Genomic DNA, 9,438 nt, shown 5'->3' with positions numbered 1-9,438 from the left:
GGAGGTTGGGTCAAATTGGCAGCAATGCTGACAGTTGTCAAGTCTGGAGAGGGGGCTCAGGAGCAGACGGAGGGCCTGGCCTGGGGATATGGGGGCAGAGGGGCAGGGTGTGGGGAGAATCAAACCCTCCCTGAGGGCTGGGCTTTCCTCCAGAGACCAGAGAGGGGTCAGCACCACTGGCCACCCGCCTTGCTTGGGCTGCACACAGGGGCAGGGTGGGCAGGCTGGCAGTGCCACCCGGGGCCGGGGTTCTGGGGTGAGGTCAGCATGTCCAGGTGACTGCCACTGTGGTGTCCACGGGGGCCACAGCCCATCCACCCCAGCCCTCAGCCTCACCGCCACCCCAGCCGTGCAGCCCCCACTCTGACCCGCAGTCCCCTGCCCTCCGTCCTTGGCCTCCAGCCCTGCCGTCTGGTCTGCCGGGCGGCCACCTGACCAGAGCGAGGGATGGGGTGGGGTCACGGAGAGCAGGTATCACTTGACCCACCATGTGGCCTGGGACACTGTGGGGTAGGGGCGGAGACAAAGACACCTGAGAACCTGGGGTGGGGGGGCAGAGGGGCCTGGGCCGGGGTCCTCAGTCTCCCCTGGGCCTGACCCAGGGCTGTTTGGTTCTGTGTTTCCGGGGGTGGAGTGGGGTGAAGACGCTCTGAGGGGGCCGTTCACTGGCCACTTGGCTCGATGGGACCTGAGGAGTGTGTTTTGACGCGAGTGCCCTCAGCTGAGACAGATGCCAGAGATGGCGGGAGGCAGCAGCTCTCCCAGACGCCTGAAGGAACACGGGGATTCCCCTTTCCCCCATTACAGAGCACATGTCGCCCTTAGGGAAGTGGCAAGCAATACAGAGAAGAAATCGCTGTTTTTACCACCAGGCGACCCTGTTCACCATTTTTTTTTCCATCAGCCTGCTTTCCGGCAGCCTCTTACCGACATCACACGGGGGTGCACCCGCCACCCCTCCTGTGACCGTGGCCTCCTCCTCTGGGCGCCCACAGTGCAGGATGTGGGTCTGCGGCAGCGGTGGTTTCACAGAGGTGCTCCTTCCTGGGCCTTGTCGACCGGGTGTCTGAGTGTCTCTCCGCGTTCAGGCCACCTCCACACGGTGGCCACATGGCCCTGCCAAGCCTGCCGCTTGCCCAGCCTCATCCACGGCTCCCACCCTCATCCACGGCTCCCACCCTCCTCGGAGCAAAGATCCCCTCCCCACCGTGACCGCAGCCCACACACCAGCCCGCGAACCACTGGCTCTCTGCCCCAGGCCCTTTGCACCAGTTGCTCCTCTGTCTCGACCCCCAGTCCACTCATTCAGTCAGTCTTGGTGGCACCCCGGCCACCCACTCTAAGTGTCAGGCTCAGGCTCTATTTTATTTCCTTCTTCCACCCCCACGCCCCACCAGGCCACGTTCTCCGCATCTCCATCCTGCCCTTTGCGTGCTCTGCCACTGGAGGGCGGGCACCTAGAGCTGACGCTATCCTTCAGGCTTTCTGAGCGCGGAGCCCAGCAATCCTCAGGGAGAGGGTCCTGTTTCCACATCACGGGACCCACATGGCCTACTTGAAATCACTTTTCTGCCTGGCATGGTTAGATGGTTAGATTCCCGGGCAGGCACATGCCCCAGTAGGGGGCTTGCAGGACCAATGATTCTCTCTCATCATTGATGTTTCTTCCTCTCCCTCTCTTCCTTCCTCTCTCTGAAATCAATAAAAACATTTTAAAAACTGACTTTTCTGCCATCACTGAAGCCATTAGGGAGTCCCGGGGCCCGCCCGGCCTGGAGCCCCTCGAGGTGTGTCCCCAGCAGCACTGTGTCCGGCCAGGACTGGCTTGGCGCTCCCCCAACCCCTGCTCTCTCAAGGACACACCTGGCCATGGAAACTTGGGTGCACGAGTATTAACAAGTTGAATCAGTTGTTTCGAAATTCAGGAGCTGGAGCATCGGTGGGGGCCCCACGGAGCAGAGCAGAGACCACCAGGGGTCCCGTGTGTGTGCCCACCCTGGGGCCACAGCCCACCCTCACCCAGGGTTTTGGGCTGAAGTGGGGAGGAGGTAAGGCTGCTGGTCTTTAAAGCTCCAGGTGTTTCCAATTGTTAAAGGATCGAGAAGGTGAGATTTGCACACCGGCCACGTGGGGTCACCCTTGGGCAGCCCATCTGGGCTCCTGGGGCGGTGTGGGTGTGGCCAGGCTCACCCCAGCCAGGCATTGCCGGTCACTCTTGGGCACTTTTGTTCCCCATTTCTCAAATGAGGAAGTGGGTTCCAGATATCCAGGCTCCCCGGGCTGGGGGTTGGGAGGAGGCCGGTGGCCTGCCAGCTGGGCTCGGGGCAGGGAGTGGGTTTCTATCACCATCCACATTCACACCTGTGTGCACCCTCATAATTGTTCAATGATGAAATGTCTAACACGTGCGAAGAGACCCACTTCCCAGCTGAAGAAACACCTACACTCTCAGCTGTCCAGACCGGGGCGGGGCGTCGGGGGGACGGTGGGGAGCTGGCTCTGACTTCTCAGTTCCTCTCTGCGGGGTTACAGCAAGAGGAAGGGGGGAGTGGCCTGAATCTGTTCACGCAAGGACTCAGCTGAGCCCGAGGGCAGCAGCTTGTGGTCGGAGGGGAGGAGGGAGGAGCGCTGGCCCTCGGGCGGCGCTCCAGGGCCTGTCCACCTGACTCTTCCTGAGGAGCCGCCCTGGGGAAGCCTCGCGGCTCCTGTACTCAGCACCCAGGCCAGCTTTGTGCTGCCTTCCTCTTTGGAACAGGGACGCAGGTGTTTGTCACCGGGGGTCGCTTTAGCTGACAGTCACCAGGCTCAGCTCTAGTGTTCTCCATGGTGCCGATGTCACCCAGGGGGGACGAGTGGAGGGGTCGGCCCTCACGGCCCCTCCCTCCAAAGCCTGGGCACTTCTCTGAAGTAATCGCTGAACCAAAGTCCAAGTGCAGAGCGGGCGGTGCCTTCAACGGACGGGCGGGAAGGGAAGGGACTGGCTTCCGATTTTGTCCTAAATTGGCCCCCGAGGCTAGGTTATCTCTAGGGTGAAATGGGAGAGGCACTGGCCAGCATGACTGTCAGCTGCTTCCTAACTCAGGAGTCAGCTTCTTGGACCTGCACTGAAGCAGGACGCCTCATTCTGGGGGGCTGGAGACCCAGACGTGAGCCCCGCCTCCAGCCCAGGCCGAGCCCCCTTGAAGCTGGCCTGGAGCAGGCTGGGGCTCACTGAAGCCGCCTATGGGCTTGTCTGCAGCCAGCAAGCCTGGGCCTGCGTTTGGGGTGTGTTTGGGGTGCAGTGCTCCTAGTCCCTGGCCTCCAGGCACCTCATGCTCAGCACCTGCTCCCAGGTCCCTGCCAGGGACTTTCATCACCCGAGGCCGATTCCCCAAACTCCATCTTCTGTCTCCACCCAAAGCCCAGCCCTTGGGGGATGACACGCAGGCCCTGGATGGAGGAGGGGGCCTGTGAGTCCTCCTCGGGCTGCCCACCCTCCCCACCTCCTTCCTGCAGCCTCTGGGCCCTCCTTGCCCTGCCTCAACGCACCCCTGGAGGTCACCCCTCTGGAGAGCACACGCAGCCTCCGCTCAGCGTAAGGCCCGGTGTGGGCCCTCCTGCTTCCACATGTGCACGTGTGTCCGTGCCTGTCTGGGCCCCGGAGCAGAGGGCAGCCCCTGCGGTACCACGGAGGCTGCAGGGAGGGCACAAGCTGTCCCATCACCTCCTGGCGGCTGGGCTTCTCTTGAAGGCAGCCTGGTCTGGGGTGTGAAGTTGCCTGGGCCTGTCCTGACTCAAGCTCTGGGCCAAGCCCTCCCCAGCAATTTCCTGCCCCTCCCCCAGCTGCCATGTCACTGGGAGCTCGGGGAGCCCCTCCCCACCTCTGGGTGGATTTTCCCTCTCCCAACACAGGGAGCAATGGGTGCTGTTTGTAGCCCAGATCCCCACAACCAGAGGGTCTGGGCCCCCAACAAGGCTTACACAGCCACCACCCACGCATGGAGGCCTGGTCCCCGCACTGAGGCCATTGGAGCCCTCCTGACCCTTGAGTCTCAAGGCTGGGCAAGCAGATCCTCCCTCCCCAATCCTCTTAACAAGGCCCCGGGACCCAGTCCTGGGAGCCCTGCAGCTCTGACTGTGCTGTGGGGCCCCTGACAGCCGTGTGACTCAGTGTGTACGTGGGCTGTGTGACTCAGGCTGAAACCCTGCCGGAGGCTTGTGGTTCTGAGTCTGATGCTGCTTCTGTGCCATTGGGGGTGGGGGGTGGGCAATGAGACAGTGGAATCCAGGAACTGAACCAAGACTGGGATGGCCCCCAGCTCCCCAACTCTGGGTGTGGAAGAAGCAGGGAAGCCTGGATGCCAGGACAGAGAAGCCCTTGCCCATCCCCCCGGCAAACTCAGGGCCTGGGAGCATCTTGGCCACACGAACTCACTGCCCTGGAGCCCCCATCTCAGGGCCAGACACTGCTTGCCTGGCACCTCCCTACTCATCCTCCAGGCGAACTCCTTCCAGGGGCCACAGACTCCATGAGGACTGGTGGGGCCCCATCCTGCAGGCCCAGCTCCTCCTTGGTCCCCAATGCCCTGAGCAAAACAGGGTGACCCATCCATCTCGAGGGACTGCAGCAAGGGACCTAGGACCACCCACTGAGGGTGGCTAGCACAGCCCCCTGACAGCTCCTTCCCGTCCTCATGGCCCCCGGGCAGAGTGGATCCCCTTGGGGACACAAGTTCCTGTGAGCAGGGTCTCCCACAGGACTTCAGGTCGGTGGACATAGGACACCGCCAGCCAGCCCCGAAGAGGGGGAACCGGTCCACGTTCACAGACACAATGACGACAAACCCGCAAGGCTCAAGGCAACCAGATCTAAGTCTTCACTTCCAAACTAAGCTGGTGGCACAGCCAGGAGCCAACGTGCAGCCCCGAGTCCCTGGCCTCCCTGGCCTCCAGGCTCGTGAGTTCCGCACACTCCTGCCCACCCCCCGCTCTTTGTACAAGATGTCCCTCAGCCTGCTGGACAGTGTGCGGCCACATCTGGTCTGGGGGAGGTCCGTGCGGGTTCAAGTTCCGGGTCTAGTTGACTTGGGAGCCTCTCCCTGAGGCCTCTTGCTCACTGGGGCTCAATCCCACGTCTGGTCAGCTCACTGATCCGCCGGTCCTTCAGCTCCACCAGGTGCTCCAGCCTGATGACCTTCATCTGCAAAACCTTCGGGGAGACACACGTCTCTCGCCCCGCCCACCTGCCAGAGCCGGGCAGTTTCGGCCTGAGCTGAGTGTCCAGCCAGCCATGCTGCAAGGGGGACCCCGGAAAGGCCCTGCGGAAGTCACGGGAGGGGCGGCCTCCTCCCCGCTTGCCACCGAGCGCTGGCCCGCCCTTAGGGGGCCAGTCACTGCGGATGGACGGTGTGCCAGGTGTCCTTCTAAGAGTTAACAGTCAAGAGCATGTCCATGTGCAGATGACGTGTGGTAGAACCGTCCACTTGAGCCCTATATGATTTTATTGACCCATGTAACCCAATGAAGTCAATTTTTTAAAAACCTGCCAACAAATCTTGCTTTATCAGAAAAAAAAGTTTCATGAAGAACGGAAGCCACCCCAGCCTCCTCCATCAGGATGGCCACGTCACCAGGCTCCCCTTCTTAGAAGCGCGGACCCAACGCACGCACAGGCAAGTGGGAGACGGGGATCTGAAAACGCTCATCTGCCCCCAACACCCTGTGCAGAGTGAAGTCAGCAGCGGCCGGCCCACACTCCGGCTGAGGACAGCCTGCTCCCGCGGGCCCAGGTGGCGTGGGCCACCAAGTGCTGTCCACCTACCGTGTCCTGGCCACACCCGCCCCCAGGGCCCACTCCCCAGCAGCATGCAGTGAAGGGCAGGGGCGGCCCAAGGCTGCCCACTGTGCAGACTTCCTCCTTGGGCCAACACAGAAGGTGCCTGCCTGCCCCACATGCCCAGGCCCACAGCTGCTGCCCCCATGGCCCTGGGCACCTGTCGCCCCACCTGAAATACCCACTGAAACAGCCAGCGACATTCTGAATGGCACGTAGAGCCGCTTCCCCCTCTGGGTTGCATAAAGCACAAGGTTATAATCCCCTTTGTCAGCTCCTGCGTGGACCAGAGCCCCGGGCTATGTCAGACCTCCTGAGGCAGTTGCTTCACCTCTCATCGCTTCCTCTCTGCTGTTCCCCAGCAAAGGCAGACCACACCGTGCCATCACTTCCTGCATTCTCAAGAAAACAGCTCACCAAGCGCCGGACACCCATTGGGGAACCACCCTGTCATCACAATTCCTGCCGGCCCCTTGGACTCTGAGCAGACCGGTGTGGCCTGCACCCCTCCCCGAACCCCACTGTCTCAGGCCCGAAGCTGCGACGGATGCTCTCATAGGGTGGTCGTTCTCTGGCAGCACGGGGCCTGAGCACTTCCTGAGCTCAGGACCACGGCAGACCCTTGGTGCTCTCAGAACCAGGCCTGCACCCTCAGGACCAGGCCAGCACCTTGAGGACTGTCTTCTTCCCCCTGACTTGGCCCTGGGCCTGCTGTCCATCACATCCGGGCGGTGACGCCTGTACTGTCTGCAGCCCCCGGAGTGTGGGCCCTGGGGCTTGGTATCTGGGGGGCTTGATGGTGAGTTCTTGGGGAGGGGGCACTGCACACCTCTATGCTTCTGGATGTGTTTTGAATATTCCACAGTAAAAAATAATCAAGCCCGGGCCAGGGTGGCTCAGTGGGTTGGAACCTCTCCCTGTACATCAAAAGGTGGTGAGTTTGATTCTTGGTCAAGACACCTACCCTGGTCCGGGTGTGCAGGAGGCAACCAATGTTTCTCTCATACCGATGTTTCTCTCTCTCTCCCATCCTCTAAAATCAGCTGAAAAGATTTGTAATTATAAAAAAAACCTAAATGTGGGTTCTCCCTGGTTAGAGACCCTGCTTGCCCCACCCATTGCCATAACCCCCACTATGGGTCTGAGCTGCATAGAAGGGAATGCAGTGCCTCCCCATAACGCCCACAACCAATTCCTCTACTTCCTGGGGGGGGGGGCATGGAGGGCCACCCCGGTCACCATACCTGGACGGTCTCCTGCAGAATGGCCAGCGCCTGCTCCTTTTCCTCCAGCAGCTGCTGCACCCCAGTGTTCAGGTGCTCCCGGGGCCCACCGGCGGGGTCCCGACTGAAAGGCAAACACCCGGCCTTTAACCCGGCAACTGGCAGGAAAGGGTGGCTGGGGTGCAATGGCAGAGGGTTCAAGAGATGGAGCCCACCCTCTGCACGCATAGTGTCCCGTCTTCTCTGCCCTCTGACTCTGAAGGGTCTTTACGCCGGAAGGCACTGGGGAGCTCGGCAGGCCTTCGAGACAAGTAGACATGATTCAGGTCCCCGGATCAGAGAGGCGCCTCGCCAGCAGCAGCACACGGGGTGAGGGCGAGCCCACACAGAGAGTGCCACGTGGGCCCAGCCCGGCCTAGGCCGTCCCGAGGTGCAGCCTGGATGCCTCCATTTGGCGATGTGCCCATTGAACAACAGCCGCCCTGCGTGGCCCCTGGACAGAAGCCGTGGGCCCCCACACAGGATGGCGTCAGGGCCCCTCTCAGGCCCCTCAGAGCGAGCAGCTGCCCTCCTGGAGGCCACCAGCCCCACTGGGCCCTGTGTCACCTGAGGACACCTGCCCTCCCTTGCAGGTGTGTGAACTCGAGGGCGCCACACGCCTGTCTCGATGCTGCTGCCCGTTTCCCACACACATCAGGGGTCTGGGTACTACCAGCGTGGGGGGTGGTCGCGAGCCCCAGCCACAGTCCATCAGCATCCGCACCGGAGACTCCTGGGTCCTGCAATGATTTCAGAGGTTGGGCTGTGAGAGGCAGCCCAGCAGGGCTCACAGCAGACCTCGTAGCCAACTGGTCTCCCTGCATGTCCCAGCCACAGAGGGAAGGCACGGGAGGGGGTATGGCCGATGCGGGCCTGGGGACAAGCATTGTGAAAAGGGAGTTTCACCGTCCCAGATGGGCCAGGGGACCAGGGGCTCCATAACCACTCATTTCTTGCTTTCAGTTTCCCACTGGCAGACGGCAGGCTCTAAGGCGGTACGTACAAATGCACCGACGAGCAGGCCTGCGCCGGGTGGGTCCTCACGGACGGCGTCCACCACCTTCTCCTTCAGCGCGCACAAGATGGGCTCGATGGCCCCGGGCGTGTTGGCCACCACCTTTCGGATATCCCCCTCTGAGACACAGAAACGCAGCTTGTGAAAGACTTTCCTGTGAAGGAAGGTGGTGTGGCCCTCAGAGCAGTGCGCCCCGGCTCTCCGCGGAGGGGACGCTGGGGCTAAGGGCTCCTCCTGGCCCTGCACCTGCAGAGGCCTGTGGCCATCTCGTTCCCAGCCGCCCCACGAATACTGGGTGCCCTGTGCGCTCAGGCCTGGGCCCCCATCTCCCTGAGGGCGCCTCCGGGACACTGCACGGTAGAAGTCACCTTCCTGCTTGAGTCACCCTCGGCTCTGAGGAAGTCCCAGGTTCACCTCCAATGCCCAGGACCTGGCTTCTCACCACCGCTGCCGCACACACCTGCCTGCAGCTGCCACCTCCCCTCCCAGCCCCCGAAACAGGCCTCGACCCTGCAGTGCCTCTCAGCCCCAGGCTGGGCGCAGGGCCCTCGGCACAGTCTCCAGGGACCCTTGGTGTTTACCCATCCAGCTCCAACCCCTCGGGTCACCACAGGGCTCTGCCCCCTGCCCTCGGCCCTCGGCACAGTCTCCAGGGACCCTTGGTGGTTCCGAATACGAGTACCCTCCCCATCCAGCTCCAACCCCTCAGGTCACCACAGGGCTCTGCCCCCTAGCCCCATGGCGACCCCCTCCGCACCCGCAGGTCGCCTCCCATCGCTGTCTGTCACTTGCTCAGCGGCCCTGCCTCATCCTCCATTGCACTCATCACACCTGACACATCTCCTTTATGTGTCTTCCCTAGACTCAGCCCCATGAAGGCAGAGGCCGTGTCTGCAGTGCCTGGAGCAGAGCCCTGCACCCTGAATTATTGTTGAGTGAGAGGTGTGGTCGGCATCGGCGGGACACACGGTCCGAGGGCAGGAAAGGACCAGTACCCTAGTGAGTGAGTCTCAAGCTGACCAGTGCTGTCCTCTTGGTGGGAAACCCCCAGGAGCCCCAGGTTGATGGTGAAATTCTGATAGGAACACGGATACTGACATGGTGTCAGGGAAACCCATAGCAAGGAAACAGCCTGAGAACCTGTCCTGGAGACCAGGAAGGGTGGGGGAGAGGGAGCCCCCAGGGAGCCCCCCCCCAACCCCCCAGCGCAGACTGGGGCTCCAACAAGAACGGGGGGAGGGGAGAGGGGGGGCAGAGAGCCTGCCTGTTGAGAGTGCTCCAGTTGCTGAGCTTCTGGTCCGTGTTGCAGGTGGGCACGTAGTTGTGCAGGTCCACGAGCCGCGGGTGGT

This window comes from Myotis davidii, unplaced genomic scaffold, assembly GCF_000327345.1.
Source record: "Myotis davidii unplaced genomic scaffold, ASM32734v1 scaffold72, whole genome shotgun sequence".
NCBI lineage: Eukaryota > Metazoa > Chordata > Mammalia > Chiroptera > Vespertilionidae > Myotis > Myotis davidii.
This window is presented reverse-complemented; position numbering follows the sequence as displayed.